The following is a 22,904-nucleotide window of genomic DNA, read 5'->3' as shown; positions in this document are numbered from 1 at the left end:
GAGCAAAGTCAACGTACGGCTGCACTATTTCACAAAGTTGCAAAGTATGTGCACAGAGAAGAACTTATGGCCCACGCACGCTCCAACAGTGTAGATGTTTTATTAATCAGTGGTTGTGCGCAGGCTTCGCGCAAAATTCACTATCATGTGTTTCCGTTTTCTTGACCCCTGAACTCGGAATAAATTGTATTTTTTAAATTACAAACAAACGGGCTGGCAAAGACACTTGCGCCGTCTTGTGCATGGGTTGTAAAATGATCTTCAGAGATTTTTTTTTCTTTGATACAACGTTTTGCGAGAAATCTATTTTGAATTTAATGCTCCTAACTATTTCATCAAACTTTATTTATTGATGTTTTCTTTGCGAGTGTACATGTAAGTGTTGAATCATTGTGTACATATGAAAAGTAGGCTATGTGCAAGACATATGAAAGGCAAGAGACAGATACAATGACTCAAAATAAAGATAAAAGACTATGAATAGAAAATGCATAACAATTATGTATAATGGAAAATATTATCTTAATATACAGTATTGGGAATGGAAACTTTCCTATGTTTTCACATACACAAATCTGTATTCTCTTACATTTCCCTCCTGGTACCCATTCATCTATAGGACATAGATGAGATAATGATTATGTAAAAATACTACAGGTTTACAGAGGTGATCATAAATCAAACTATGAAAGGGGTGCAAGAGAGACAGAGGGATTATATAAATTAGTGGAAGGAGCGAGGGAAAGCAGAAGCTTTAAATAGCAACAGTCAATGGCCCATTTTCAAGCCCACCCTTGGCCTCCTAATAATAGATACCTCTCAGATTCAGGCTGACCCTAGCCCCTATTAATGGACCCTTCTTCATTCCAAAGACTGTTTGATCAGCAGTATGATAATAGCTCCACTTTGACCTTGGCAAACTCTCCCGAAGAGCTGTATAGAATATGATGGGCCACAACCCATACCCCTCCCCCAACTGGAAATGTATGCATAAAAATTTGTTGAAAAGGCATTTATTAGTGAGGGAAAAAGTATTTGATCCCCTGCTGATTTTGTACGTTTGCCCACTGACAAACAAATGATCAGTCTATAATTTTAATGGTAGGTTTATTTGAACAGTGAGAGACAGAATTACTACAACAAAAATCCAGAAAAACGCATGTCAAAAATGTTATAAATTGATTTGCATTTTAATGAGGGAAATAAATATTTGACCCCCTCTCAATCAGAAAGATTTCTGGCTCCCAGGTGTCTTTTATACGGGTAACGAGCTGAGATTAGGAGCACACTCTTAAAGGGAGTGCTCCTAATCTCAGCTTGTTACCTGTATAAAAGAAACCTGTCCACAGAAGCAATCAATCAATCAGATTCCAAACTCTCCACCATGGCCAAGACCAAAGAGGTCTCCAAGGATGTCAGGGACAAGATTGTACACCTACACAAGGCTGGAATGGGCTACAAGACCATCGCCAAGCAGCTTGGTGAGAAGGTGACAACAGTTGGTGTGATTATTCGCAAATGGAAGAAACACAAAATAACTGTCAATCTCCCTCGGCCAGGGGCTCCATGCAAGATCTCACCTCGTGGAGTTGCAATGATCATGAGAATGGTGAGGAATCAGCCCAGAACTACACGGGAGGACCTTGTCAATGATCTCAAGGCAGCTGGGACCATAGTCACCAAGAAAACAATTGGTAACACACTACGCCGTGAAGGACTGAAATCCTGCAGCGCCCGCATGGTCCCCCTGCTCAAGAAAGCACATATACAGGCCCGTCTGAAGTTTGCCAATGAACATCTGAATGATTCAGAGGAGAACTGGGTGAAAGTGTTGTGGTCAGATGAGACCAAAATTGAGCTCTTTGGCATCAACTCAACTCGCCTTGTTTGGAGGAGGAGGAATGCTGCCTATGACCCCAAGAATACCATCCCCACTGTCAAACATGGAGGTGGAAACATTATGCTTTGGGGGTGTTTTTCTGCTAAGGGGACAGGACAAGTTCACCGCATCAAAGGGACGATGGACGGGGCCATGTACCGTCAAATCTTGGGTGACAACCTCCTTCCCTCAGCCAGGGCATTGAAAATGGGTTGTGGATGGGTATTCCAGCATGACAATAACCCAAAACACACGGCCAAGGCAACAAAGGAGTGGCTCAAGAAGAAGCAATTTAAGGTCCTGGTGTGGCCTAGCCAGTCTCCAGACCTTAATCCCATAGAAAATATGTGGAGGGAGCTGAAGGTTCGAGTTGCCAAACGTTAGCCTCGAAACCTTAATGACTTGGAGAAGATCTGCAAAGAGGAGTGGGACAAAATCCCTGCTGAGATGTGTGCAAACCTGGTGGCCAACTACAAGAAACGTCTGACCTCTGTGATTGCCAACAAGGGTTTTGCCACCAAGTACTAAGTCATGTTTTGCAGAGGGGTCAAATACTTATTTCCCTCATTAAAATGCCACTACATTTATAACATTTTTGACATGCGTTTTTCTGGATTATTTTGTTGTTATTCTGTCTCTCACTGTTCAAATAAACCTACCATTAAAATTATAGACGGATCATTTGTTTGTCAGTGGGCAAACGTACAAAATCAGAAGGGATCAAATACTTTTTTCCCTCACTGTATATATATATATATACAGTTGAAGTCGGAAGTTTACAAACACTTAGGTTGGAGTCATTAAAACTCATTTTTCAACCATTCCACAGATTTCTTGTTAACAAACTATAGTTTTGGCAAGTCGGTTAGGACATCTGCATTGTGCATGAAACAAGTAATTTTTCCAACTATTGTTTACACACAGATTATTTCACTTATAATTCACTGTATCACAATTCCAGTGGGTCAGAAGTTTACATACACTAAGTTGACTGTGCCTTTAAACAGCTTGGAAAAGTCCAGAAAATGATGTCATGGCTTTAGAAGCTTCTGACAGGCTAATTGACATTATTTGAGTCAATTGGAGGTGTACCTGTGAATGTATTTCAAGGCCTACCTTCAAACTCAGTGCCTCTTTGCTTGACATCATGGGAAAATGAAAATAAATCAGCCAAGACCTAAGAAAAAAAATTGTAGACCTCCACAAGTCTGGTTCATCATTGGGAGCAATTTCCAAACCCCTGACGGTACCACGTTCATCTGTACAAACAATAGTACGCAAAAATAAACACCATGGGACCACGCATCCGTCATACCGCTCAGGAAGGAGACGCTTTCTGTCTCCTAGAGATGAACGTACTTTGGTGCGAAAAGTGCAAATCAATCCCAGAACAACAGCAAAGGACCTTGTGAAGATGCTGGAGGAAACAGGCACAAAAGTGTCTATATCCACAGTAAAACGAGTCCTATATCGACATAACCTGAAAGGCCACTCAGCGTGGAAGAAGCCACTGCTCCAAAACCGCCATAAAAAAGCCAGACTATGGTTTGCAACTGCACATGGGGACAAATATCGTACTTTTTGGAGAAATGTCCTCTGGTCTGATGAAACAAAAATAGAACTGTTTGGCCATAATGACCATCGTTATGTTTGGAGGAAAAAGGGGGATGCTTGCAAGCCAAAGAACAGCATCCCATCCGTGAAGCACAGGGGTGGCAGCATCATGCTGTGGGGGTGCTTTGCTGCAGGAGGGACTGGTGCACTTCCTCGCTGCCCTTCTTGACACCAGGCCATCCTCCAAAAGACTTTGCCTCACTGTGCGTGCAGATGCATTCACACCTGCCTGCTGCCATTCCTGAGCAAGCTCTGCACTGGTGGTGCCCCGATCCCGCAGCTGAATCAACTTTAGGAGACGGTCCTGGCGCTTGCTGGACTTTCTTGGGCGCCCTGAACCCTTCTTCACAACAATTGAACCTCTCTCCTTGAAGTTCTTGATGATCCGATAAATGGTTGATTTAGGTGCAATCTTACTAGCAGCAATCTCCTTGCCTGTGAAGCCCTTTTTGTGCAAAGCAATGATGACGGTACGTGTTTCCTTGCAGGTAACCATGGTTAACAGAGGACAAACACTCGGTCCTCCCGAGTGGCGCAGTGGTCTAAGGCACTGCATCGCAGTGTTAACTGTGCCACTAGAGATCCTGGTTCGAATCCAGGCTCTGTCGTAGCCGGCCGCTTCCGGGAGACCCATGGGGTGGCGCATAATTGGCCCTGCGTCGTCCAAGGTAGGGGAGGGAATGGCCGGCAGTGATGTAGCTCAGTTGGTAGAGCATGGTGTTTGCAACGCCAGGGTTGTGGGTTCAATTCCCACTCACTAACTGTAAGTCGCTCTGGATAAGAGCGTCTGCTGAATGACTAAAATGTAAATGTAAGAACAATGATTTCAAGCACCACCCTCCTTTTAAAGCTTCCAGTCTGTTATTCTAATTCAATCAGCATGACAGAGTGATCTCCAGCCTTGTCCTCGTCAACACTCTCACCTGTGTTAACGAGAGAATCACTGACATGATGTCAGCTGGTCCTTTTGTGGCAGGGCTGAAATGCAGTGGAAATGTTTTTTGGGGATTAAGTTCATTTTCATGGTAAAGAGGGACTTTGCAATAAATTGCAATTCATCTGATCACTCTTCATAACATTCTAGAGTATATGCAAATTGCCATCATAAAAACTGAGGCAGCAGACTTTGTGAAAATTAATATTTGTGTCATTCTCAAAACTCTTGACCACGACTGTACTTCCAAAGTTGTGGCAAAATGGCTTAAGGACAACAAAGTCAAGGTATTGGAGTGGCCGTCACAAAGCCCTGACCTCAATCGTATAGAACATTTGTGGGCAGAACTGAAAAAGCGTGTGCGAGCGAGGAGGCCTACAAACCTGACTCAGGAGGAATGGGCCAAAATTCACCCAACGTATTGTGGGAAGCTTGTGGAAGGCTACCCGAAACATTTGACCCAAGTTAAACAATTTAAAGGCAATGCTACCAAATACTAATTGAGTGTATGTAAACTTCTGACCCACTGGGAATGTGATGAAAGAAATAAAAGCTGAAATAAATCATTCTCTCTACTATTATTCTGACATTTCACATTCTTAAAATAAAGTGGTGATCCTAACTGACCTAAAACAGGGAATTTTTACTAGGATTAAATGTAAGGAATTGTGAAAAACTGAGTTTAAATGTATTTGGCTAAGGTGTATGTAAACTTCCGACTTCAACTGTATATACAGTTGGGAGAACAAGTATTTGATACACTGCCGATTTTGCAGGTTTTCCTATTTACAAAGCATGTAGAGGTCGGTAATTTTTATCATAGGTACACTTCAACTGTGAGAGACTGAATCTAAAACAAAAATCCAGGAAATCACATTGTATGATTTTTAAGTAATTAATTTGCATTTTATTGCATGACATAAGTATTTGATCACCTACCAACCAGTAAGAATTCTGGCTCTCACAGACCTGTTAGTTTGTCTTTAAGAAGCCCTCCTGTTCTCCACTCATTAACTGTATTAACTGCACCTGTTTGAACTCATTACCTGTATAAAAGACACCTGTCCACACACTCAATCAAACAGACTCCAACCTCTCCACAATGGCCAAGACCAGAGAGCTGTGTAAGGACATCAGGGATAAAATTGTAGACCTGCACAAGGCTGGGATGGGCTACAGGACAATAGGCAAGCAGCTTGGTGAGAAGGCACCAACTGTTGGCGCAATTATTAGAAAATGGAAGAAGTTCAAGATGACGGTCAATCACCCTCGGTCTGGGGCTCCATGCAAGATCTCACCTCGTGGGGCATCAATGATCATGAGGAAGGTGAGGGATCAGCCCAGAACTACACGGCAGGACCTGGTCAATGACCTGAAGAGAGCTGGGACCACAGTCTCAAAGAAAACCATTAGTAACACACTACGCCGGCATGGATTAAAATCCTGCAGCGCACGCAAGGTCCCCCTGCTCAAGCCAGCGCATGTCCAGGCCCGTCTGAAGTTTGCCAATGACCATCTGGATGATCCAGAGGAGGAATGGGAGAAGGTCATGTGGTCTGATGAGACAAAAATATAGCTTGCCGTGTTTGGAGGAAGAAGAAGGATGAGTACAACCCCAAGAACACCATCCCAACCGCGAAGCATGGAGGTGGAAACATCATTCTTTGGGGATGCTTTTCTGCAAAGAGGACAGGACGACTGCACCGTATTGAGGGGAGGATGGATGGGGCCATGTATCGCGAGATCTTGGCCAACAACCTCCTTCCCTCAGTAAGAGCATTGAAGATGGTTCGTGGCTGGGTCTTCCAGCATGACAACGACCCGAAACACACAGCCAGGGCAACTAAGGAGTGGCTCCGTAAGAAGCATCTCAAGGTCCTGGAGTGGCCTAGCCAGTCTCCAGACCTGAACCCAATAGAAAATCTTTGGAGGGAGCTGAAAGTCCGTATTGCCCAGCGACAGCCCCGAAACCTGAAGGATCTGGAGAAGGTCTGTATGGAGGAGTGGGCCAAAATCCCTGCTGCAGTGTGTGCAAACCTGGTCAAGACCTACAGGAAACGTATGATCTCTGTAATTGCAAACAAAGGTTTCTGTACCAAATATTAAGTTCTGCTTTTCTGATGTATCAAATACTTATGTCATGCAATAAATTGCAAATGAATTACATAAAAATCATACAATGTGATTTTCTGGATTTTTGTTTTAGATTCCGTCTCTCACAGTTGAAGTGTACCTATGATAAAAATTACAGACCTCTACATGCTTTGTAAGTAGGAAAACCTGCAAAATCGGCAGTGTATCAAATGCTTGTTCTCCCCACTGTATATATATATATGCAATGTAATTTAAACACATTTTCACCAAGGTCAATACAATCAAAGCTGCTTTGAAATGCCTTCTCAGTTTGCAAGTTTATTGCAAGTATATTACAAATATTGAAATGTTCTTAACACAGCAAATGGAACATACAAATCTGGTGTGAAATGTTCAGTTGGGCCAACCCCGTATCACTTCAGTGTTTGCAGATATGAAGGTTTAGAGCGGTGGCCAGTAACCGAAAGGTTGCTGGTTCACATCCACGAGCTGACTAAGTGAAAAATGACACCTCTGCCAATGTGCCCTTGAGCAAGGCATTTACCCCTAGTAGCTCTGGATAAGAGTGTCTGCTAAATGACTAAAATGCCATGTCAAGAGAGTCTATTAAATATGACTGCAGACACACAAATCAATGCTGCTAATATGTTTATTAGATGGTGATGGCTAAATCTTTCTAATTCTTCTTGCAAAAATCACAGCCCTTGAACGGTTTCGAGATGGCTCTGGAAATGGCCCGGAACACCCTGACCAACAGGGGATGTTTACGGGACTCCTGTGCAGGTGCTGGTGGCAGGTCGTCCTCAGGTTGGGGAATGAATGGGACAGCATGATCATCATCTGTGATAAGAGAACATTGCAGGATCAGAATTGAACATATCAAATGTACTTTCCTTCTCTCCAAACACAGCACAAACAAATGGTAATACATCAGAATGACAGAATCTACGATTTTGACCTTGGGAAATGTGAAAGTCGCTACAATGTTTGCCTGACAGCTCGTCAAACTCAGTGGCCTTGATCAGAGAAAGCATTATGGATGGATTAATACATCTCAGCATTAAACTCAGTAAAGCTGCATTCACTCTGACCACAGGCCACATCTTGGCAATGCATCAAAATCAAATGATCATCATTGTGTGTCGCTTACCCAGCGCAACTCGAGAGGTGCTGAAACGCTGCGAAGGCAGCTCCTTTTGAGCGGGGTGGCTCTCTGGTTCCACTCTGCTCTTGAACACCTGTTGCCGAGTAAATTCATCCTTCCATTAGACGCCCCACAATGTCTCACTCTGACCCCATTAGCTTCGAATTCTATTTTAGCCGTAATGACGGGGAAAAACCCCAAACATGGAGCTCCATACCTTGATCTTGACCGTTGGCAACTTTGGGCAGTAACTGAACCTCCAGCCCTGGCTCTTCTTCTTCACTCTGGCAGAGGGGACGTGACGAGTCTCTGTATCAGCAACAGCTGTAGAAGTGCACTTCACAGGCAATGCGGTGTCAGGGCGGTTGGCATGGAGCTCAGCAAGAACGTCACTGGAGGCCTGGCTAGTGCCTGACCTGTGGGTACTTGTGGCCTGGAAGAGACTTCTCTTTGATTTGGGCAGAAGAATATCTGGGGGCAGAAGAGATAAAATAGTTATGTTGTGTATATTTTACAATAATACACAATCTTGAAAATCCAATGAACACAATTGCAATAAAACTATTAAGCTCATGAGTGAATCCTACATGACACGAGAGTTGGCGTGGTCACAGTTGTAAATGAGAACTTGTCCTCATCTGGTTTACCTGGTTAAATAAAGGTGAAAAAAAATAAAAAATAAAAAATAATTCAATTTAGTGCATATTACAAAATAAAATAAATGAAAAGTGGTCATTTTACTTACCACGCACAGAGGTCGCGGCTGACACATCATCGGTCAGCGTGTCCATCGCCTGGCCGGTCACCGCCATACAAACCTGAGAGGTTTTAGATGAGACATCCTGGTAGATGTCATGGACCGACATCACATGAAGATGATCCTCTTCACCCACATCAGGCTCATCATCTTCTAGCCTGTTCAGAATGGAGTCAAACATCTCCATGGCAACCTGCCACTCTTCGGTCATCTGCTCACCCACAGATGAGTGCTCTGAGGCAGCTACTCCGGCCTTGATCACATTCAGAACCTTGCTGAGGATCTTCTTGGCGCTGTGTCTGACTGACTCCTGGCTGACTGCAACTGTTGGGTCTTTGAGGTCATTGTTGGTAGACACTTCCATGTCCTGGATTTTGTCAGCAGTTAAATGGGTATCCTGGTGGTCCCGCTCATTGGTGAGGTGGCAACCAGTGTACAAACTCTTCAGCTCGTTCACAGCTGTGCTGTAAAGTTTCTGGGAGGATAACTGGACCTGTTCCCAGAACTTGATCCTACCTGCCTTACTCACCTCAATTTCCTCGTTTAAGTCCACTAGAAGGGACTCAAGAATGCTAGTTGAGGCCTCAGCAATGTTCCTTGAGGAGACGTGGGCTGAAAGGATGTCCATGGTCAAAGAAGCATCTCTTATGACCTGAGTCACTACCCCTTGGGCCTTGGCAGAGTATTCTGCCATTAGGTTGTCGGTCTGAAGGTCAGCAGGATGCTGCTTTTCCCCCTGTGTGGTCACATCCTGTGCAGTGAGTGGACGGCTTTGAATAATTGTTTCCTGAATCCTCTCTGATGGTGGGAATGGACAATCAATGAGCAGGGAGTGGTAGATGGCAGTGGAGGATATGTCTGGGTGTTCTCTCACAGCCTCCGGCTCCATGATTGCTGAGGGGCCCTGGAGCATCTCACCAATTTCCAGATCGCTGATGCTCTCGACACTCGACACTAGACGTGCTAGAAGGTTTCTAGACATCTGGCATGGAACAAAGGACTCGTCTGAGTTGCTGTCAAGCTCTGTTTTTATCACTTGCAGGGCAGTTCTGACTGACACTGCTGACCGGACACAGAGCATCCTCAGGTCGGAGTGGGAGCGAGACAGAGGTGAGTGGTTCGAGGGACCACTGCTGCCCTGTGAGTATCTGGATCCCCCCTCCAGCTCAAACTCAGACATGGATGCCTTGAGTTTGGCTGCAGCTTTCCGGACCATGTCCCTTGCCACACCATCAATGTCGAGGCCTTCAATCCCTGTCCGGGAGCCAGCGCTCTGGGACCTGGAAAATGCCTCGTACTCTAGATAACCAAGGGCATCCAGGGTATCATCGACCACCAAATCCACCAAATCATTGGACATGGCAGTGATTCTGTGACCTAGCTGGATATTCTGTTCTGTCAGCGACCAATCCCACAGGGATCCACCGTACATTTCAGCCATTTTCAGCTCGACGGCCCTGTTGATCTTTGCCAGAGACAGGTTCAGCAGGTGGTCGCTTCCTGACTGTCTGACTGACATCCTGGTCTCCGTTCTCTGGACCACCAGACTCTGCACCTTGGCCGACACCGCTGACAGGAAGTAGGACACCCGCACCTCATGTCCTGTCTGAGCGTCGCTCTTTCCCCTTTGGATGCTGCTGATGGTTGCAACAATGACCTGACCTGCCAGTCGTCCTAGCTCTCTCTCAATCTCCTTAGCGGACTTTACAGACAGCCAAGTGAGCGCCATCTGTCCCATAGTATGGCCATTCATTGTGGTTGTGATTGTCCGCAGCATCTGCTCAGCAAACTGACTGCTCGGTGAGCTGATGCTGGTGGAAGGAGCTTCGGCTCCCTGACTGGCACCTCCTATCAGCATGAGCTGGGCTAGTCTGGCGTTGATCTGCTTGAAGATGATCTCCACAATGGCCATGATCAGCCTGGTGTCCGCAGACAGAATAATAGGCCTCATCTTCTTTGGTCTCCTCTGGATGGATGGCAGTATGACCTCACTCAGGTACCTGCGGGCGTCTCTGTGAACCTGACTGAAGATAAAGTTGTGAGACAGTCCGAACACAGACCTCAGGGGGTCTGAGCGGGGTCTGTCCCAATCCTCTCTATCTCCGTTCTCAGATGCTGAGGAATATCTTCTTGGGTTGTGATCTTCTTCCTCATTTCCCAAAGACTCCTCTGACCTGAAGAGCAGCCCACAACAAAGATATGGTAACAACGACAATAACAAACCTTTCTGGACACAAACACTGCTTTAAAACATTATTTAAAAGAATCAACTAAAGTCATACAGATGCAGGATCTTAATTTGATCACCCTGTTGCAGGAGAACTTTCCTGCAATGTAGGAAATGTAAAACGTATAGTGTATTTGAGGTTTTAAAAGGCTTCTGAAGTCCACTTTGAAATTTCAGACTAGATTTTTTTCCCTTACGAATAATGTATCAACCCCTTCAAAAATGTCCATTAATTATAATCCAGATATTAATCCACATTTCCTAATGCTGCAGGATTATTTTCCTGCTGTAGCAATTGTAAGTTCCTACATCTGTATTCAGTGGAAATAAATCATTTTAGAGAAGTCATTATTTATACACATGTATGAAGTTAAGGAATTAACTGTTCCAACCATTATGGGGAGGAATAAGCTACAGGGGGGTACATACGAAAGGGGGGAGGGGAAGGGAGTTGGGTTCCGTGTCCTGGCACCAGTTCTAGGGCTGGTGACCTCGCTTGGCCCATGACTTGGCCCAAGGTTGAATCTGACGCTGCGGCATATGGAGGCCTCTTCCAAATCTGCTTCATTGATTACGACTGAAGACCAGGAGGAGGAAGTTGATGATGATGATGATGGTGTCCAGGGCAAATGCCTGTACATGATGAGATCAAGGGCAGGGACCACCACTGTTGAAGAGTCCTCCTTCACCCATGACACGATGTTCTTGCACTTAGCATGAGCCTCAACTATGGTGGACTGTAATGTAAAAGAATAGCCGGGAAAGATTGTTCTAAAATTGAACATTCAATTAAATCCACCGTCTGTCTACATTGTGATGTCTTTATTATCTAACCTGAATGCCACAACTTATTAAATAAAGTTATTATATTCAACTTCCTCCGACCTTGTTGTTGAGATATAAAGCCTGCTCACCAGGTTCCCATTGTCTAGACTCAAAGTGCTGACTCGCCAGCTCCTGGTACATTTACTGTAGTATTGTAATAGAATATCTATGCCAGGGATCGGCAACTTTTATGGGCGTGGGGGCCAAAAAAATCTGAACTCATCATGAGGGGCCGCAGTGGCTCGCGGGTCTTCATTCCCACATCCATACCCACACATGTAGTCTGAGTCGGCCCTTGCGTTTTGGGGGCCCCAAGCAACATTTTGTTGGGGCCTGCCCCCCACTCTGCCAGCAAATGATTTTAGCGGATCCCCTCTTGACAGTGGAGAGACAAAATTGAAGTTTTAGGGTTAATTTCCTGCAATTCTGCACATTTTGCCATGTGGCATAGAGAAAATGTTGCCGTTTTAAAGCAAGTTTGCTGCAATTCTACACATTTTACCCTGGGGCAGAGAGAACATTTTGAAATTGTAGAACTACTTTCATGTAATTCTACTCATTTGATATCTGAGTGAGCGTGACTAACAAAATCAATGCCCCCTCCCCATTGCCCCCTCCCCATTCGACCATGATTACTACAAATTTAGATAGCTGGCCACTAGACTAACTTACCCCCCAAAAAATGTTTTAGCTGACATGGGCTAATTGAGTGACTGTCAGTGACTGACATAGCAAGAGAAAAACTGCTGATGCAAAACCAAAATTGAAAACGGCACCTTGTGTATTCTATTATTCTAACTCTCAACAATAAGTTGAGACCCTGACTGAGTTCCATTCTTTTTTTTTATTGATCCGCGGGCTTACAAAAGGGGATCCACGGCCACCAGTTGCCCATCCCTGATCTAGACTGCATCCCAAATGGCACCCTATTCCCTATATAGTGCCCTGCTTTTGACCAGGGCCCATAGAGTTCTGATCAAAGGTAGGGCATATATTTGGAAAATGGCACCATTTGGGATGCACCCATAGTCTATTTTACCGTCTCCCTGATGTTAGAAAATTCCAGCGCTAACTCTAACTCACCCTTTCATGGATATTCTCAGTCGAAAGAATCCATTGCCTGCAAAAGGGATAAATAGATGAGTACTGTTAATTATTAAAACTATCTAACCCTTGACCTCTACGGGACTAGCCTATATACATGTACACCACAAACACACCCTCTGATTGGTTCTTTGGTCAGTTGCAGAACACACAGTATAGAGAATAGTAGGTAAGTATGGGGAAGACAAAGAGCTACCTACTTCTCATTCATCTCCTCCCCTGAGAATTCGAGTTCTGAGGAGGAACTTCTCCGGGCCAAGGACAGGTTGTAATGAAAAGTCTGCTGTGGCTCCCATGTGTTAGATGGGCCGGCTAAGTCCTGATCAGCCTCCTGCATCTTACTCTCTGCTTCAGTCTCCTGTGACTGAGATGGGCCGGCTGACTCTGGATCAGCCTCCTGCATCTCTCTCTCTGCTTCAGTCTCCTCTGACTGAGATGGTCCGGCTGACTCTGGATCAGCCTCCTGCATCTCTCTCTCTGCTTCAGTCTCCTGTGACTGAGATGGTCCGGCTGACTCTGGATCAGCCTCCTGCATCTCTCTCTCTGCTTCAGTCTCCTGTGACTGAGATGGGCCGGCTGACTCTGGATCAGCCTCCTGCATCTCTCTCTCTGCTTCAGTCTCCTCTGACTGAGATGGTCCGGCTGACTCTGGATCAGCCTCCTGCATCTCTCTCTGAGATTTTACATATCACCTTTCTCAACTCTCATTAATTAGCCTACATTATTTATCACTATATATCACCTTGGCGATCACCTTTACCCAATTACTCACTATTTCTGAATTTGGCAGATGGCAAGACTTATCTTGCCTTTCAAAATGTTTAATATAAAAAATATACATCTCTATTTTAAAAAATCTGAAAAACAAAGCCTACCTCCACTTCTTTCTTCTCCATATTATCTCCAGTTGTATCACATATTAATGCTTTTAAAAAATTATGATACAATTACATTGCAATAAAACGCGGGATAATACATTTTCAACCACCAACGACACCAACTTGATGACTGAATGAAGAGTCAAATGTTATCTGATCTGTTTCGAACGTGATCACTTATGACGTAATAGATATACATCGCAGACGTAATTGTGCGGTAACTGCAACAGTCAGCAGGTAGCGGCAAAATCAACAATGAAAACAACAGATACCAGACTAGACCACTGAGCGTTACACACCATTACAGTCAAATCAATTCTGCCTCATAAAAAATAAAAATCGGCCACCACAAGCAGACTTCATCCAAAATATGTAAAGGAAAATTGTTTCAAAGTGTGTTTGTAAAATGTAAGGCTCTGATATATATTTACACCTACGCCTGTTTCTTTGATAAAAAACAAGCAAACAAACATGTACACCCACTTAAAAAACACACCCACCCTTTGCAACAGATACCATTTTGGTTAATAATAATAATAATTAGTCTGCTGATATCAACCTTTGGTGTTGCTATGCTATATGATTAGCACTTCCCAATGTCTAGACTCGAATATTTGACAGCACATGTCGATATCACCATTAACTGTTGTGTGGCGCTAGAATGCACAAAAGAACATGGGTGATTAAAAGCAGGCAACATGTCAATCAATTTTTGACCTCATCCAAGCCCCACCCATTCACTGGGCAGCCTTTATAAACTAGCTCTCATCATCATCTCAGCCTTACTGATTTTGTCTCTGTCTTGAACGGTTGTGTCCAGGGTCTTCTGTCAGTCTCAACATCGTAACTTTAAAGGTATGCTGCTTGAATGGTGGTGTTACAACTCCCTTCATTTTGCATTATATCATAGCATTGTGTTTTACGCATCTCACGTTGCGGTTCTATTCATTTCATGTTTTTAGGAAGTTGGTGGATCCGTGTCGGTTGTGTTTTGCCTTTCGCAGTGACTAGCTAGCTAACATGCCACGTAACGGCGTGGTGTTTTGCCCGTTTATACCTAACTAACGTTAGCTAGTTAATTGATATACATTGAGTGACTCTTTTAAAGTTAAGTCTCATCCTAATAGTAAACCAATGACTTGGAGTAGTTATAGCATGCTTAACGATAGTTAATTAGTTGAATGTAACGCGGTAACTCCGGTGCTGTGCATTTCAGTTTCACCGGACGTGACTGGCTTACTGGGTGACAACTACTAATTCACATGGCTAACCAGTTAAGCCTTGCGGGTTACCATAAGCCAATTATTTGTCCCTCTCGTGTTACTATAAGCTCACTTGTAGGTGGCAAGTACTTGACAATTCTACTTTAATCTACTTGGAATTTATTTCGATTAAAGACCGTGGAAAGCCGGGCCATGTGGCATCTGATCTGTACCAAATATGGCCGCTTGCTTTAAACAATGGGATGTACTCAAGTTCATGGCGCTAACGTCCTTAGCTCGCTTTGAAAAGTATATTAATGCCGGTGTAACACTCGGATATGTATTTAATCGGGACGTAGCCAGTTAACTAGTTACTTTTCGTGGTTTGCTGTCATTCAAACGGTGGGAGAATTTAACAATCAGCCCATCGCGATGTAAAAATGCTAACTAATGTATTGCCAAGCTTGCAAATATGTGCACAATTCGACTGGTTCCGGCGCAGGGTGTGGTTGTAATTTGATTAGATGACTCGTTTATAGTTTGAATGCTGTTAAGTCGGTGTAGGTTTTGAATATTACTATTTTAAAAAGCTCAATGAAATGACGTTTGAACCAGACAGTTTAACACTGCTGCAGCATCTGGCAGCAGTTCAGTGTAGTGAACTGTACTTTCTATAGATCTAAACATAACTATACTAAAGCCTGAGTTCACTTTGTACAACAGTAACTAAGCTACAGTACCAGTAAAAAATGTCTCGTTTGCCCATGTATGAAACATCAGTTGCGCATTGGCAACGAAAGCAAATTGTTCATACTAAATACCCCATAGGCATGGAATGGGCATGTGGGAATACTTTCCGCAGGATGGGTGATAAGAATAGAATTGTGCTGTCCTTGCCCACTTTCCCACTAGCCACAGTACATCTGTTCACTCCATAGCAGTCTAGGTGACATTGAAGAGCTGTCAACTGGCAGTACATTGGTCAAAGGTTGTGCAGAGTGGCCTGGCTTACTCCAGCTAATTCAACAATTTCAGTTTATGGGGGATTTGGATTGCCAAGACCACAAATTAGGCTGTTTTTCCATTAATGTGCATTTCACTGATGGCCCACTGCTATTTCAGTCACTCAATATCTATCCTCCTGTGTTGCAGCACCATGTCTAACACCGAACGTACCTTCATTGCCATCAAGCCTGATGGTGTCCAGAGGGGGCTTGTGGGAGATATCATTAAGCGCTTTGAGCAGAGGGGCTTGTGGCCATGAAGATGATCCAGGTATGTGAATAACTGAATCTGTTCAGAGGCGCTTCTAGTAGGGTTCAATGGCATTTAACTGCTTAATATTGATTTTGAGGCATTGAACTGTTTTTTTTTTTTTTTGTGATTGCAGGCGTCTGAGGACCTTGTCAAGCAGCACTACATTGACCTGAAAGCCATGCCCTTCTATGGCGGCCTTTGCTCATTCATGCATTCCGGTCCAGTTGTTGCCATGGTAACTATCCTCCCCACGCATGCACTACGCACAGCCCGTTTCAAAATGCTGGCTCATTGCTAGATTCATAGTGGCTCACTGCTAATGCCACCCTGGACACTATACTTCAGGTTCTCTTGAGCGGTGCTTGCGATATAATTAATCGTTCCACGTTACTCCTTATAGTCCAAGGACCTTACATGTTCTGTTTAAATGCAAATTGGCTCTGGAAGCCAAAACAGGCAAATACTCCATTTAAACGTGAATCGATTCTCATTTGCGGTACGTTGCTAGAAACATTGGGAGTAAAGAGGGAAATGGACACCATGAATCCATGCAAGTCATGTACCACAGCAAGGAATTTTGACTCCCAAAATGAACAATGGTAAAATAATAAACTGTGGCAAATGCGATGATTATGCACAATTCTGTGTCTGGTTTTTCAGAATGCTCTTCACTCATGTCAATTGATATTTCTGGTCCTGCAGCATTCCATGACATTTTCGAACACTCACTCCCATAACCAGGTGGCGAATCGCATCTCTGCATGTCTGGCAGACATATCAGTATGGAAGACGGATCACCACCTCAAGCTGAACCCTGGCAAGACGGAGCTGCTCTTCCTCCTGGGGAAGGACTGCCCGTTCCATGATCTCGCCATCACGGTTGACAACTCCGTTGTGTCCTCCTCCCAGAGTGCGAAGAGCCTTGGCGTGACCCTGGACAACACTCTGTCGTTCTCCGCTAACATCAAGGCGGTGACCCGATCCTGCAGGTTCATGCTCTACAACATTCGGAGAGTACGACCCTGCCTTACACAGGAAGCGGCACAGGTCCTAATCCAGGCACTTGTCATCTCCCGTCTGGATTACTGCAACTCGCTGTTGGCTGGGCTCACTGCCTGTGCCATTAAACCCCTACAACTCATCCAGAATGCCGCAGCCCGTCTGGTGTTCAACCTTCCCAAGTTCTCTCACGTCACCCCCCTCCTCCGCACACTCCACTGGCTTCCAGTTGAAGCTCGCATCCGTTACAAGACCATGGTGCTTGCCTATGGAGCAGTGAGGGGAACGGCACCTCTGTACCTTCAGGCTCTGATCAGTCCCTACACCCAAACGAGGGCATTGCGTTCATCCACCTCTGGCCTGCTGGCTCCCCTTCCTCTGCGGAAGCATAGTTCCCGCTCAGCCCAGTCAAAACTGTTCGCTGGTCTGGCACCCCAATGGTGGAACAAGCTCCCTCACGACGCCAGGACAGCGGAGTCACTCACCACCTTCCGGAGACATTTGAAACCCCACCTCTTTAAGGAATACCTGGGATAGGATAAAGTAATCCTTCTACCCCCCCCCCCCCCCCCCCCCCCCCCCAAAAAAAAAAAAAGAAAGTGGTTATCCCACTGGCTATAGGGTGAATGCACCAATTTGTAAGTCGCTCTGGATAAGAGCGTCTGATAAGAGCGTCTGCTAGCTTAGTGGTTAAGAGCGTTGTGCCAGTAACCGAAAGGTCGCTGGTTCTAATCCCCGAGCCGACTAGGTGAAAAATCTGTCGATGTGCTCTTGAGCAAGGCACTTAACCCTAATTGCTCCTGTAAGTCGCTCTGGATAAGAGCGTCTGCTAAATGACCAATTTATTTATTTATTTATTTAAAATGTAAATGTGTGCTCTCATACTCCCTCCTGAAAGCACAACAATAGACTGCATTACCAACAATGGCCTAATGGGAGCACATAAATGCACGAGAGGTCGAAATAATTATTCTGCCATGCTACTTGAAACTGACAGACAAACGTCAGACATGCAATTTCAACTGTGTGAGCTCATGGCTTTTATCCCACCACGTTTTAAGAATAGAATAGTCACTGAAGAATAGTCTCTGATTCCAGTACTTCCATTATCATTTGAACACAGGTCTCTGAACACAGGTACATTTTCTGACAGACAGACTGCCATTGAATTTCCAACATTGCCATAATATCATTCTCCACTTAGAGGCAGGGGACTCCATTCTTCCGATGCTTCCCAACACAATTTAACATGCAATCTATCAGGTTCCTCATTACTTATGTTGTAGTTTGTCCCAAAAGAAGACTCCCTTGTCCACCCATTAATCTACCTGTGTGGCATGCTTGTGATTTTCCTCTCTCGGTGACCTGAGAAATGATCAGGACACTGTGATGCCACAGGGCTTCACATCTGAGCCAATGGAAAATAACAGGTGTATCTCTGTATGCTCTGTAGATTATAGTCAGTTTTGTTGCGTGCGTGGCTTAGATTGTCTCAGACATGAGTGGATGTGGATGTCATAGCATACATGCTGTCAATGCATGTGAACTCCAATGCTCCATCTCTCTCAATAAAAACAACAATGGCCTCTTTGCGATGCAGTAAATTACTCTCTTCCAACCGACCTCAAAATGTATTTATTTGGAAAGTTATGCGTAATTCCAACAAATAAGTTACATAACCTCAAAAACATGGGGACATACTTTCAAGCTTCCCTGCCAGTCAGGTAAACAATATCCAATGTCGTATCTACTCTTATTTACTACTGACAACTGCAGGCTGTCAACAGGCCGATTCTTGTGTCCCATTCATGCTGCCTCTCTCAGCTTGGCCCAATGCCAAATGGCTGTCCAAAGCCCAGGTTTAATTTACTGTATCTAGTTGCATGGATGTTACCATCCAAAATGACATGACACATGCATTGTGCTACTAGATTTGATATTTTACATGATTTGCACTAGCTTGTCAAACCTGTTCACCAGCAAGTTCCAGTGAGGTTCATATGTAACCAAGACTATGTAAATGGCTGTGTAAGAATGGAAAATAAAATACAGTCAACGGTTGTCCTGTACTGAGGCTTACCTGGAAACTTCTCAGTGACTAAACCATTGTCAATCAAGGAAGAATGGTATCTGCCTAACTGGGATTTTCACTGTTATATGTTCAGATGATAAAGTCACTGTTTAGTTGTGAGTGTTTAATTTTGAAACTTATCTGACCCACATCAACAGTCAAAAGATTGGTTGGAATGAAAACATAAGAATCGTTGCTCTCATAAAGAGTATTTACAGTACTGTAACTGTACAGCAGGCATATTTCACATACAAATAATATATTTTTTAAATTGCTATAGGCTACTCTCAATAGTCTAAAGTGGCTACCTCTCCTTCATTTTCACTGATCCTCATCAATCCAGGTCTTCCAGATCAGTGCAGATGCAGGAAAGGAGATATTGAAAGGAAACCACTTTAGACTATTGAGATTAACCCAGAGGCACATTTGTGTTAACGAAAGAATTTAGGAATCTTACAATACTTGTTGCCTATGATCATTAACTGATCGCTATTATGGTCTTACCTTAGCCCAATGATGGACTAAAGGAGCCTAACGTTACTCCTTATAGTCCAAGGACCTTACATGTTCTGTTTAAATGCAAATTGGCTCTGGAAGCCAAAACAGGCAAATACTCCATTTAAATGTGAATCAATTCTCATTTGCGGTACGTTGCTAGAAACATTGGGAGTAAAGAGGGAAATGGACACCATGAATCCATGCAAGTCACGTACCACAGCAAGGAATTTTGACTCCCAAAACGAACAATGGTAAACGAATAAACTGTGGAAAATGCGATGATTATGCACAATTCTGTGTCTGGTTTTTCAGAATGCTCTTCACTCTTGTCAATTGATATTTCTGGTCCTGCAGCATTTTTAAATTGCTATAGGCTACTCTGGATCCTGTTACAAAAATTGTTGACACACAAACTTACCTTATATCTATTTTTCTTCTGGGTGCTTTCTTCTGCAATGGAGTTGAAAGAATGAATTAGTCTGTGACTGTCCTACAAAGCTGCTGTCACCACTGCCAAAAAAGGTACTGCCAGCCAGTCAGGTATATGTGTGATTGTGCATGGGTGTGTGTTGTGAAGGAGTGTTGACAGCAGCTTGCACAGTGGTCAGGTGAGTTGGTGAAACAACTACAGTGCCCTCAAAGTATTCACACCCCTTGACTTTTTCCACATTTTGTTATTACATTTAGATTTTGTGTCACTGATCTACACACAATACTCCATCGTGTCAAAGTGGAATTATGTTTTTAGAAATGTTTACAAATTAATAAAAATGGAAAGGTGAAATGCCATGAGTCAATAAGTATTCAACCCCTTTGTTTTGGCATGCCTAAATTACTTCAGGAGTAAAAATGTGCTTAACAAGTCAGATAAGTTGCATGGACTAACTGTGTGCAATAATGGTGTTTAACATGATTTTTTAATGACTACCCCATCTCTGTACCCCACACATACAATTTATCTGTAAGGTCTCTCAGTCAAGCAGGGTGGTGGCGGCATCATGTTATGGGTATGCTTGTCATCGGCAGGGACAAGGGAGTTTTTTAGGATAAAAATAAAAGGAATAGGGCTAAGAACAGGCAAAATCCTAAAGGAAAACCTGTTTCAGTCTGCTTTCCTACAGACACTGGGAGACAAATCCACCTTTCAGGAGGACAATAACATGAAACGCAAGGCCAAATATACACGGAGTATACCAAACATTAGGAACATCTTCTATGGCAAGACTTGAAAATGGCTATCTAGCAATAATCAACAACCAACTTGAAAGAGCTTGAAGAATATTTTAAAGAATAATGGGTAAATATTGTACAATCCTGGTTTGTAAAGCTCTTAGAGACTTACCCAGAAAGACAGCTGTAATCGCTGCCAAAGTTGATTCTAACATGCATTGACTCAGGGGGTTGAATACTTACCTAATCAAAATATATTCGTATTTTATTTTCCATTAATTTAAAAAAAAGTAGAATTTTTGTGCCACTTTGTAACAACAAAATGTGGAAAAAGTCAAGGGGTGTGAATACTTTTTGAAGGCACTGTATTTCTCCTTTAACATGCGTGTGAAAGAGACATACTGTGTAAGTAGATATTGCTAATTAGTGTAGATCATTTTGTTACTAGCACATATATATATTCATAAGAGATAGATTAAGGAGTTTGTGGTTATTTTGAGAGGTTCACCAACTACACAGCTGTAACCTGCTGCTGAAATCGCAAATCTGTAAATTAGTCAGACAGACCAGAGAATAGATAGAATCTGTGTTGATCCTAAACCTAAACACAAATTACCATTCATTTCACAACTGCAGCTATTTTTCCATGTCTGATCTGCAGGGCAAATATATTTATTTTTGACTCTCAAGACACCCTCATGAGAACAAAAACTAAGTAAAATGCTGATGAGGCCCATATATGCACTTCCCACCCGTTATAGTTGCTGTTGGTTTCTGCATTAGGGGGACTACAGGGGACAACTCTTTGTTTGTTTGGTGTTAAGGTTCATTCATCATAAAGACATTTCTCCAGCCTATTATATTACAGGAGTACCTCAGGACAGACCAAAACAATAAATGTGATAAAGATGCACTGAAACACGAGGAGAGAGAAATGATTTGGCTGAATGCAGATCCAAACGCCTTATGAGGAGAAATGTAGGTGTTGGAATGCTACCTATCCTGACTGACGTCTTAAAGGAGGATCTAAAGTATGTAACACATGGTGCTGTGACTGTCATTCATCTGGAGTCTGTAGGTGTGTTTCTCTCAAAGCTGTGGCTCAGCAGGGAGGGAGGTCCCTTTGGTGCAGTAAAAAATAAAGCAGTCAATTTCACAGTGCGAATGGCACCATCAAGCAAACTGTTCTATGAGCCATAATGGGAGCATGAATGCAAAGTAAGGGTTCATATTAGCTTCACTTTCTGATGTGTCTGTCTGGCCTGGGTCTTGTTCTGCTGATAAACTGGGTCAGATAGGCTGTGCCTTCAGAAAGTATTCATATCAACGAACCTACCAGGTACAACCCTAAATCCGTAAACATGGGTACCCTCATAGATATCATCCTGACTAACATACCCTCTAAATACACCTCAGCTGTCTTCAACCAGGATCTCAGCGATCACTGCCTTATTGCCTGCGTCCGTAACGGGTCCGCGGTCAAACGACCACCCCTCATCACTGTCAAACGCTCCCTAAAACACTTTAGCGAGGAGGCCTTCCTAATTGACCTGGCCCAGGTATCCTGGATGGATATAGATCTCATTCCGTCAGTAGAGGATGCCTGGTTGTTCCTTAAAAGTAATTTCCTCTCAATCTTAAATAAACATGCCCCATTCAAAAAATACAGAACTAAGAACCGATATAGCCCCTGGTTCTCCTCAGACTTGACTGCCCTTGACCAGCACAAAAACATCCTGTGGCGTACAGCATTAGCATCAAATAGCCCCCGCGATATGCAACTTTTCAGGGAAGTTAGGAACCAATATACACAAGCAGTCAGGAAAGCAAAGGCTAACTTTTTCAAACAGAAATTTGCATCCTGTAGCACTAACTCCAAAAAGTTTTGGGACACTGTAAAGTCCATGGAGAATAAGAGCACTTCCTCCCAGCTGCCCACTGCACTGAGGCTAGGAAACACTATCACCACCGATAAATCTACAATAATCGAGAATTTCAACAAGCATTTTGCTACAGCTGGCCATGCTTTCCATCTGGCTACCACTAACCCGGCCACCAACTCTGCACCCTCTGCTACAACTTGCCCATGCCTCCCCCGCTTCTCCTTCACACAAATTCAGACAGCTGATGTTTTGAAAGCGCTGCAAAATCTGGACCCCTACAAATCAGCTGGGCTAGACAATCTGGACCCTTTCTTTCTAAAACTAGCCGCCGAAATTGTCGCTACCCCTATTACTAGTCTGTTCAACCT

The 22,904-nt window shown here is 43.7% G+C and overlaps 1 pseudogene across 1 annotated transcript; it reads left to right on the top strand.

Annotated features, from left to right (window-relative positions):
- Positions 1–14,205: 14,205 nt before the first annotated feature.
- Positions 14,206–17,451, top strand: LOC311103874 (annotated as a pseudogene). Its single transcript has 4 exons — positions 14,206–14,311; positions 15,811–15,933; positions 16,049–16,150; positions 16,657–17,451. The product of its transcript is annotated as an uncharacterized misc_RNA (transcript).
- Positions 17,452–22,904: the final 5,453 nt, after the last annotated feature.

This window comes from Coregonus lavaretus, assembly GCF_964263955.1.
Source record: "Coregonus lavaretus genome assembly, chromosome: 28".
NCBI lineage: Eukaryota > Metazoa > Chordata > Actinopteri > Salmoniformes > Salmonidae > Coregonus > Coregonus lavaretus.
This window is presented reverse-complemented; position numbering and strand designations above follow the sequence as displayed.